General features: G+C 32.1%; 1 protein-coding gene across 1 annotated transcript in view; it reads right to left on the bottom strand.

Annotated features, from left to right (window-relative positions):
* The window catches only part of tok (tolloid-like protein 1 tolkin), a 63,952-nt gene extending 56,076 nt beyond the window's left edge, over window positions 1-7,876 (bottom strand). The window contains exon 1 of the mRNA XM_090106306.1: window positions 7,804-7,876. The gene's annotated coding sequence lies outside the window, so the exon portion shown is untranslated. The remainder of the gene's footprint in view (window positions 1-7,803) is intronic.
* Between the last annotated feature and the right edge of the window lie 1,708 nt (window positions 7,877-9,584).

Here is a 9,584-nt window from a genome sequence, read left to right on the forward strand (position 1 = left end):
TATTGAGTAATGTGTATTGCCGGAAGTTAACAAGTTTACTGAATTTGTTATACAAGAATGGGAACATAAAATTTTGAAAACGTTTGGAAAAGAAACATTTGGTCAATGGGGTTGGAGCTCTTAATAGCCGTTTCGAATTATTTGTGTAAAAATTAGATTTTAAGAGTTTTTTGTGCATTGAGATGATTGCATGTAAAATATAAAGTCCTCTAACATTTAAGACATTAGCATCCCTGTAGAGAGACACTGTGGGATAGAATGGGGGCTTTCGCAGCATAACTTTTAAAATGGAACGGTGAGCTCTCTCTAGTTTGATAATAACCGAGGCTGAGGCAGCTCCCCATACAGAAATGCAGTAGGTTATTAATGATTGGCATAATACCTTATATATGGTCATAAGTTGGTGCTTATCAACTTTGGTTCTGAGAGTTTTCATTACATATATCAGGCGTCTTGTTCGAGTTGACATAGCGTTAATATGCTCATTAAAGGTGAGTTTTTCGTCCAGTATAACACCAAGGTATTTTATAGAATCTGACCTGGTAATTTGATCACAATTACAGCTGCTGCCAATGCTATCGTGGTGAGTAGATTTACCGCACATGTGAATGAAAAACTTTGGGAGAGAAATTTACACAAATTACGTATATTTTAAAGTTATTTTTAAATTATAACGTGAGACAATTAAGGTGATTAATACTCCTAATTGAACAATGCTTAATAACAAAAGTGAATAAAAATAGATTTGGATTTAAGACTCAAATATCATTTAAAAGCAAAACGGTGTTTACAGCTGTAGGTAATAACTAATAATGCCCGAAGGAAGGCTTTTAAAGGACCTAAATATTAAATTGAAAAGGTTTGTTCCCTTAAAGTGTTTCCTTTTAACTTAAAAATTAACCTATTCACTCCCTTGTTAGTGACTCCAGCATCCCCAGAACTAAAATTAAATATTTGATTCTTAGTACAGTGAATTTATTGAAAACTGAACCACACAAATAAGTTACTAATACCAGTATTATATTATCTGTAGTAAGGCATTTTAAGAGCAACCTAATTATTTTTTTACAGGCTTTAATAATCATAGTTGAATCGGATGATTTCAAATCATTTCATACCGTGCATCGAGTTTAAACAAATCTAAATTAAGACAATGTATAATTCATTATATACATGAACAATATATTATAATTGTAAAAATAAACAATGACAAAGGTTTTCTTGGGTTGAAAATTAAATAGCCCTTTTCCGTTGACCACATTTAACTACACCAAACAATGAAAGGGAAAACATGTTCCTACTTACGTAAAGCTTTTTTAAATGTACCTAAAACCAAAATTTCACAATAGATATTCTATAATTATTATATACCTTGTTCGAATAAAAGTAAACTTTAGTAAGTATATGATTACTTACCTAAGCTAGGAAATTTCAAAGAATCCAGAATCTATTTTTATGAAATTGGATTTTTAGAGTTCACTGGAGTCTGGAGATTACTAGTGTTGCTAAAATTATATATTTAAGTACAAGAGACAAGCTGATTTTAGAAATAACTGGCCTGTATTTTTTTTCCTTTTATCGAAGTATAGATAGGAAAGCTTAATTTTACTAATTGATGGAAGAACTGAAAATCGTTGCTAGGAGATTTACCCAAGTTTGCACTTAATAGGGGAAACAAGATTGAAACTACGGCATTCATTCAAACTTTATCAAGGGATCACTGGTATAGTGTTATAAGGCGTATTACAGGTAACACTTATCTCTTTGGTACAACTTAAAAGGCTTCTATAAATACCTCATTTTAAATAAACCTACTATATCTTACTCTACTTCTACATCTTGTGAACTTTATTTAAAGCTAGCGGTCCGCCCCGGCTTCGCCCGTGGTACATATTTCGCAATAAAAAGTAGCCTATGTTCTTTCTCAGGTCTAAAGGTTAACGTTAAGGGTCTAAAGATTATCTGTGCCAAATTTCATCAAAATCGATCCAGTAGTTTATGCGTGAAAGCCATACATACATACATACAAACCTTTCCTCTTTATAATATTAAGTATAGATATCCAGGAGAATAACATCGTCTTGTTAGTTTTTTCTATAGAAAATAATGAATTCCTATACCTAGTTTTATCTTTTCAATACTGAATCTGATTTATTATAAAATCTACTCTCTCTAATCTACTATAACTGATTAATTGTCGTATTTAAAAAACTACACTCTACTTAGATGAATAGAATGTTTCGTACAACCTACATAGATTAAGATAGAGATACATAAAACAGAACATTTATAGGTACTTGATAGTATAGCTTACCTACATAATTTATATTTAACAGATGATTAATAGCTGAAAAACAAATAATCCAGTTATATACAAATCCGCTGAACGGATTGCGAAATCACATTCCAATTCGTTATTACAAGATGACATCGATAGAGGTCGGAATTTGTAAGACGCGTCGATCGTGACAAACTGGGCCCAGATTATCTTGGATAGAGGAATGCCAACGATATTTCGCTAGGCAACACCCTTTGGGTGATTTAGGGCGAAAGTCAGAGCAGGCAGCGATATCCTGTACTCCTTCTAAAGTCCGGTCGCGGAGCAGAAAGAATTTCGTACAATGACCTCTTTACCTACTGACAGTGGTCACAAACATTTTTGAATGAAGTGCAGTTTACATGAAATATTTGGAGGAGAAAATGTTTTTTACTAATTTATTAAATAAATGTCCTTTATTCATTTACAATACTTATTAGTTAGTTACATTTTAACTTTTTCAATAACCACGATATATTATATAAAAAAAAGTGTGCGTGTACACACATAAGAAATGAAACTTCTTTATATGACCTTATTTTTCAAAAAATAATTTACTATGTACAATATTACAGAAATACGTTAGTCTAACACGCGATTTTGACTTAGGCGGATTTTGATTGGACATAAAGAGTTTGAGGTTTATTCTTATAAATTTTGAATTCACAAAATCATCCAGTAATTGAACACCTGACACCAATCAAGCAAACACAAACCTTACGCTCTCAGGTTAAAGGTTTACAATCCCTAAGGACGGCGGTCATTGCACCTGTGCGAGCAAGACACATTATTTTTACAAGGGAGTGACAGTGACAGGTAATAACAGGTTAATGTACGAAATTCTTCCTGCTTCGCGACCGGACTTTAGTAGGTATTTTACATAAAATTTTGATCATGAGTACATGCTTCAGTTCTGTTAACGTACTGTAATGACGTAATGTATTATTTTAGTGTAACTTTAACCTTATTAAGAAAAGCGACAAAAGAAGTAGAAGAGGAGATTTTTGAATTTGTATGTCGTTATTTTTTTTCATTTTTTGAATGTAAAAAGTTACTAGTTCCCTAATAAAAGTGTAAGCATAATAAAAACGCCGCGAGAACATTGCAAAGCCGATTTGCAACAAAAAAAAATACAAAACAAGCTCTTTCAATGTTGTGCAATATTCTAATCGTGTATTTCCATTTGACCAGTATAAAACCACGACTAACAACAGAAATACGTCCTACAATTTGTACCACCCGTTGTTGCTTTTTTTCGTCTACCCTACCTTTATCGCTTCCAACATAATCCATAAGGATCGCGATCGCCTCTACACGGCTCCGTGCAGTGAAATCTGCTTGTGACATGCCATTAATTTGCGTGCAACTGCCTCCAAATCCGGATAACTGATTAGCGAATACTCCCAATTTAGACGAATTTCCTTTAGGGGGCGCTGAATTTAACTGCCTATCTATAGATATGATTTTTAATGATGTTATATGTTTATTAATAATGTTATTTATTACAATATAAGTATAGGTACTGTTCATTATAATGTGGAGAGATTAAGACCCTCTTCATCTTATTTTGCATTTTTCATATGTATAATTGGTATAATCATAAGTATAGGTATTATATATATATATATATATATATATATATATATATATATATATATATATATATATATATATATATATATATATATATATATATATATATATATAATACCTATACTACCACATTATAATGAACAGTACCTATACTTATATTGTAATAAATAACATTATTAATAAACATATAACATCATTAAAAATCATATCTATAGATAGGCAGTTAAATTCAGCGCCCCCTAAAGGAAATTCGTCTAAATTGGGAGTACCTATTCGCTAATCAGTTATCCGGATATATATATATATGTCAAAAAGCTCTAAAGGTTCTTGTAATGACAAAATGCTATGATTTAAGAAACTCCTTCGTTCTTTGGAACGTCTTACGTCAGTTAAAAAGAGAACCCCTGCTATATTTCACAAAAGTTATTTGGGGATGACATTGATTTTGATTTTAATATGTCTCACAACTTTTAATGTCGTTACTCCATAAGTTGTTTCCGTGTTAGCGAATACTTATTATGGCTTGGTTTATTTATGGCTATTGTATTTTTAGATAATATTATATTATGACGATTCAATAACACTTTTAATAGATATCTAAATTAATAGTGCTTGAGCTGAGTTAGCATGTTTCAATATTAAAGACCATTAGATATATCAGACTTACAATACGTAATCTTGATAAACATGTTATAGCGCAATTTCATGTAATATGTTTAGCTTTGAACCTCGATAAAGCCTAGATTAATTTCACAGAATAGGTGTAGTCTGAAGATTATACAATTATATCAGTTCCATATCTTCTATCATTACGTATCTATATTCAGTACAAGCATACATCAAAGCCCATTAATATTAAAAGCAATTAGTAAATCATGTCGTCTACGCATTCAAAATTTAACTGATTGCAAATATGATTAGTAAGCTTTTCATAAAAAGTTCGTTCCATCCATCATGTATTAGTGCACCTAATAAATGTTTGTGTACGTGATTTATATAGATTATTAAAAATATCCGTATTATTTATACCTACTGATATTTTTAATAAATCTCATATTCTCACTAGCAGACCTTCTCTGTGTATAGTTAGATAGTTACAATGTTGCAAATAGATATTTTTTTAGAGAGACATTTTTGAAGATAACAATGTGGAACTATTTGAACTGAAAGATGTTTGTTATACTGTCTAAAAATAATTGAAAAAAGTTGTTTTTACTGTAATAACTAAAATATAGCCATTATTATAAATTATTGTTACTTTTTATATACTTATTTAATACAATAATTATCAACAGCAAATGTGGAACCCCAAGACATAATATATAGTAGAGCAATAAAATCTAGATAATCACTAAGAAATTGAACACAACGATCTATTTCAGAACAGCTTTCCAGGATTTGTTACAATTATGGGCAATGACTGGCTAGAAATTTTACATAAGGTTAGAAAACCAAGGTGTTTTCTGACGAATACGGACATTTGTGAGAACAACAATGCAGTCACTAGACGCGACAAGTAATCAGTGGAGAGCTCTCTGCATAGGGTTGTACGGGAAAATGTGGCTTTCCAAGGAATATTAATCATTGTGACTTTGACTTATCACCCGGGGAAGGTTTGCGTATAGATAGATTGTTAACGGTGTGTTTGTGTAAATGAATTACCTATATTATTCGTATTATAGCGTACCTATGCAGTGATTAGTGATTTAATATCAACAAACACCAAGGTCGAGCCAATTTAATAGGCAACATTTGACATAGCTATCAATTTTATCTTCCAAGAGAGGTAACCTGCTTAAAAACATCGATTAAAGTGAATTAATCGATACGGATTTGAAACATTTGTAAATCGAATTTATTAATTTATGATGATTTTTGTTCACAAGTAATCAATGCATTCGATTCTAGATGTCAGATCTCGATCAGTAAAATGAAATCTTAAAATTACTTGTATCGGTCATTATTATTATAAATATGTAATCGTTACTGAAAAAAGTTAAGCAAATGTGCAGATCTAACAGAAAGAAATATCATGTTATTCTATGTTGTCGTTACTAGGTTACGTTGTTGAATTTTGTTGAACTGTCAAATGTTGCCTATTAAAATGGCTCTACTATACCTAACTGTATCTATATATACGAATTTATTTTAAAGCAGGCGTGACGTTAAAAAATCTAATCAGTGGATAAATATTCGTTAATTTGTGTAAAAAATAGATAGTATTTAAATAAGTATACGCATTAAAGATATATTAAATAAATAAGAATTGTAAAATTCTTTGAAATAAAATATGACTCTAAATCTAAAATGTTTGTCATTAAACATTTTATTTACTTATTTCTTTAGTAATTCATTTTCATCTCAATATCGATTAATGCACGGTTCCTCTATTTCCAACAATCGTAGCCATAACAATTAATATGATACAGTCAGCTGATTGATGAAGATGGCTAGACCGATGAAAGATTGGAGTTAAAATCGATTTTATCTGTATTCGATTCCATTCGAATTCGCAGACACTGCGTCATATAAAATCTGTTACTTACATACTTATTCTCCCTAAACTCTCCCCACGCGGCGTGTCAACATTGAAAAGTTTTTTTCATTTCGAATGCGTAGTAGCGACGTTTCGTTTGTTGTGATTGTGTGTTTTTAACCGCTCCTTGTCTGGGAAATGTGTGTATGTATTTTAAATTGGAAAACTTTATATGTATGTAGGTACCTTGTATCTATAAAGAGGTATATAGTGTTTTCCGAGAATTATAGTACATAAAGCCTTAATTTTTTTTTTGTAAAAATAGAAACCGCTGTTCCTAGTTCCTACACATAGAAAGCGAAATACCATATCTACAGATAACATTTTTTATTAAAAATAACAAATAAATCAGATCGGTTTCAACTTTCAACCCCAGTCACCCATTTTCACTTATAAGTTATAACAGGTAATTTTCCAAAAAAGATTGAACGTATACAATGTCCATGCCATGGACGGGACAGAAGACCGCTTATATGATAATATTTTACCTTCATACACACTAGATAATATTTTACGATAGGAAAATTTAGGAAACTCAAAAGGAAATGCTTATTAAAGTACTTCCTCATATTTACGGTTCGATAAAGCCTCTCCTATACTTCGTGAAAATGAAAGGTTAATGGCCCATCTGAGGGTGTAAATGAAGTTCTTTCTTTTACTAACCCCTCATGCGGAAAGTCACTAAAGTGTGTGAAAATTTACACATATTTTGTAAATAAATATAGTGTTTCTGCAGCGTTTATTTTCTTCGTTATCGAAGTTTATTTTCCTCCCTTAAATGGATTTAGGTGTCTGTAATAGTTAACTGATTACAAATTCCAAAAATACAAGCGTACATTTGTGGTAAATTCTTATAAATACACAGCCATTTTAACATAGATTATAATATTTTGGATAGAATTTTTATCGCACAATATATCGTGACGAAAATGCCTATCACTTTAAAAAGCATCAATCATAATACCTTGGGCCTACGTGGTGACCGGTAAAACTAATATTTACATTTACATACTACCATAATGTAATATTCGCAATAAAATTGTACTAGTAGGTATAGGTAAAAAATGCCAGTCTGCACTCTGCGTGCATAATCGGTTCAAAACCAACCTTGAAGAAAATACCCTAATATAAATAAAAAAAATATACCGGCCGAATTAAAAACCTCCTCCTTTTTTGAAATCGGTTAAAAATAAATCAAAAGCACTGTCTTAGAAACACTCAGATAAAAGTTTTATCAACACGAGATAAATTTACATTAAAACACAAATATAATCCGTGCAAAAATAAAAACCTGTTAGGTAATAATAAAAGTTAAAAGAGTGATTATAAAAGAAGTACAATATCTTAAATTACTTACCAAAAACAAGAATATAACTTTTCCCGCGGCTTTGCCGGCAGCGATGTGCAATACCGTTCTGCACGGATGCCGCCTACGATCTGTCCAAGCAACCCCTAGGCTTTATAAACTAAGGGCGAAATGGCAGACATGTCGCATTACATTGATGCTCATGTAGCATACAACGATAAACCTTTCGATTGCAAGCGAGCAAGCTATGCTTACACGAACAAAAAATGCTAGAGTGTGAAGTACTCGTACTAGGTGTGAACCTTTTGTGAATTGACCCTTATAACTAAGAAGATCGGCTTATGTATGACTAAAAATGAATCAAGTGTGAATATTATTTCACGGAAACTGAAAGTTTATATTGTTCATTTTTCTTTTTGTATCGTAATGGGCGGCAAAATGATATCATTCGTCACAGTTAAAAAAATAACGCTCCTTATTGTATCCAAAGTCCAAACAAATACTTAAGAGAAAGCACCTCTACGCCTCTACTAACAATATTTTAAATTTCTCTCTCTTATCCAACTTTACAATTTTAGTTTACATGTATTCTTGTCCTTTTCTTTAACAATGTATTTAAAGTTCACCAATCACCATACTGCATACATCCAGTGTTCCACAGAGAACAGAAAACGCAATTAAAAAGTTAACATGGACAAAGGAAGCCCGAAAGTTTTATTTAAAAATATCGTTAGTAGCATACAATTTATTGGAGTACACAGGAAATCTTGTTGACCTCACTCAAGAGGCAGAGGTCTCAGGTGCACTGGTTAACGTACAAATTTCTTGTAAGTTGTACGACTTAAGTGGTCTTAAAGCAGCTAGTCTAGTTAAGCGCAGACCTTGTTGCATAAGCTTTAGTATCTATAGATAGCTTAGGTAATAATTTCTGGTTTATCCTTTGGTTTGGGATTATGGAACTTGCTTTGGAATGCTTATTTCTTAGTCTATTGTTTGTGAATGCGGTGTTATATCATATTATGACTTCACATCTTGATTTTAGCGTTAGGTCTTTTCTGTGAAAAATCCGCATAGTTCCCGTTCCTGTGAGATTTCCGGAATAAAACCTATCATATATGTGCTAATCCAAGTTACCCTCAATGTGTATGCCAAATTTCATTATAATCGGTTCGGTATTAGAGAACAATCATCCATTAGTACATACCTACATACTCACAAACTATTGCATTTATATTATTAGTACGATACGATATACCTAGGTAGCTAAATATGTAAATGTTCCCTTCACGAGTTTAAAACTCTACCCACACGTAACCAAATAGCAGCTATCATTAAACCGCCATAATTGGTTCTTCCCACCCTACAATTGTCTTATAATGACTAAAGTTTCAGAGTAAACACAAAGAAGTTTGAAATGCCCGTTGCATTTCCTTTGTCAAGCGCCGGAAAATTAGCGTCGCAAGTCTCAACTGTCGGTGGTCGGCCGGATACTCGCGATTGCTCAGCATTAAACACCCTTCAGTGGCTCCTTTATACTGCAGCTAAAGACAATATCCGAATGTACAATGTACCTATATAAAAAGTGAAGTCTCAAGTCCTGGGTCGTCTAGTGGGGTATTAGGCAGATGCATTATGCATACATCTGTTTAACTGGTCATGGTCTGGCAGGACACAGAAAGCTGATCACCTACTTGTCCCGAAAAGAAAATCGATCCGTGAAACAATGTACATGGATATCTAGGTAATGTGAGCGATGCGCGTTCGTTTCGATGAGATAAATACATTTATCTACCTAAATGGTAAGATACTCGAATTGTTAATAGATAATTATG

This window comes from Colias eurytheme, chromosome 10 (assembly GCF_061535395.1).
Source record: "Colias eurytheme isolate Ceu_HAF_F1 chromosome 10, ilColEury1 Martin Lab GWU primary, whole genome shotgun sequence".
Taxonomy (NCBI): domain Eukaryota; kingdom Metazoa; phylum Arthropoda; class Insecta; order Lepidoptera; family Pieridae; genus Colias; species Colias eurytheme.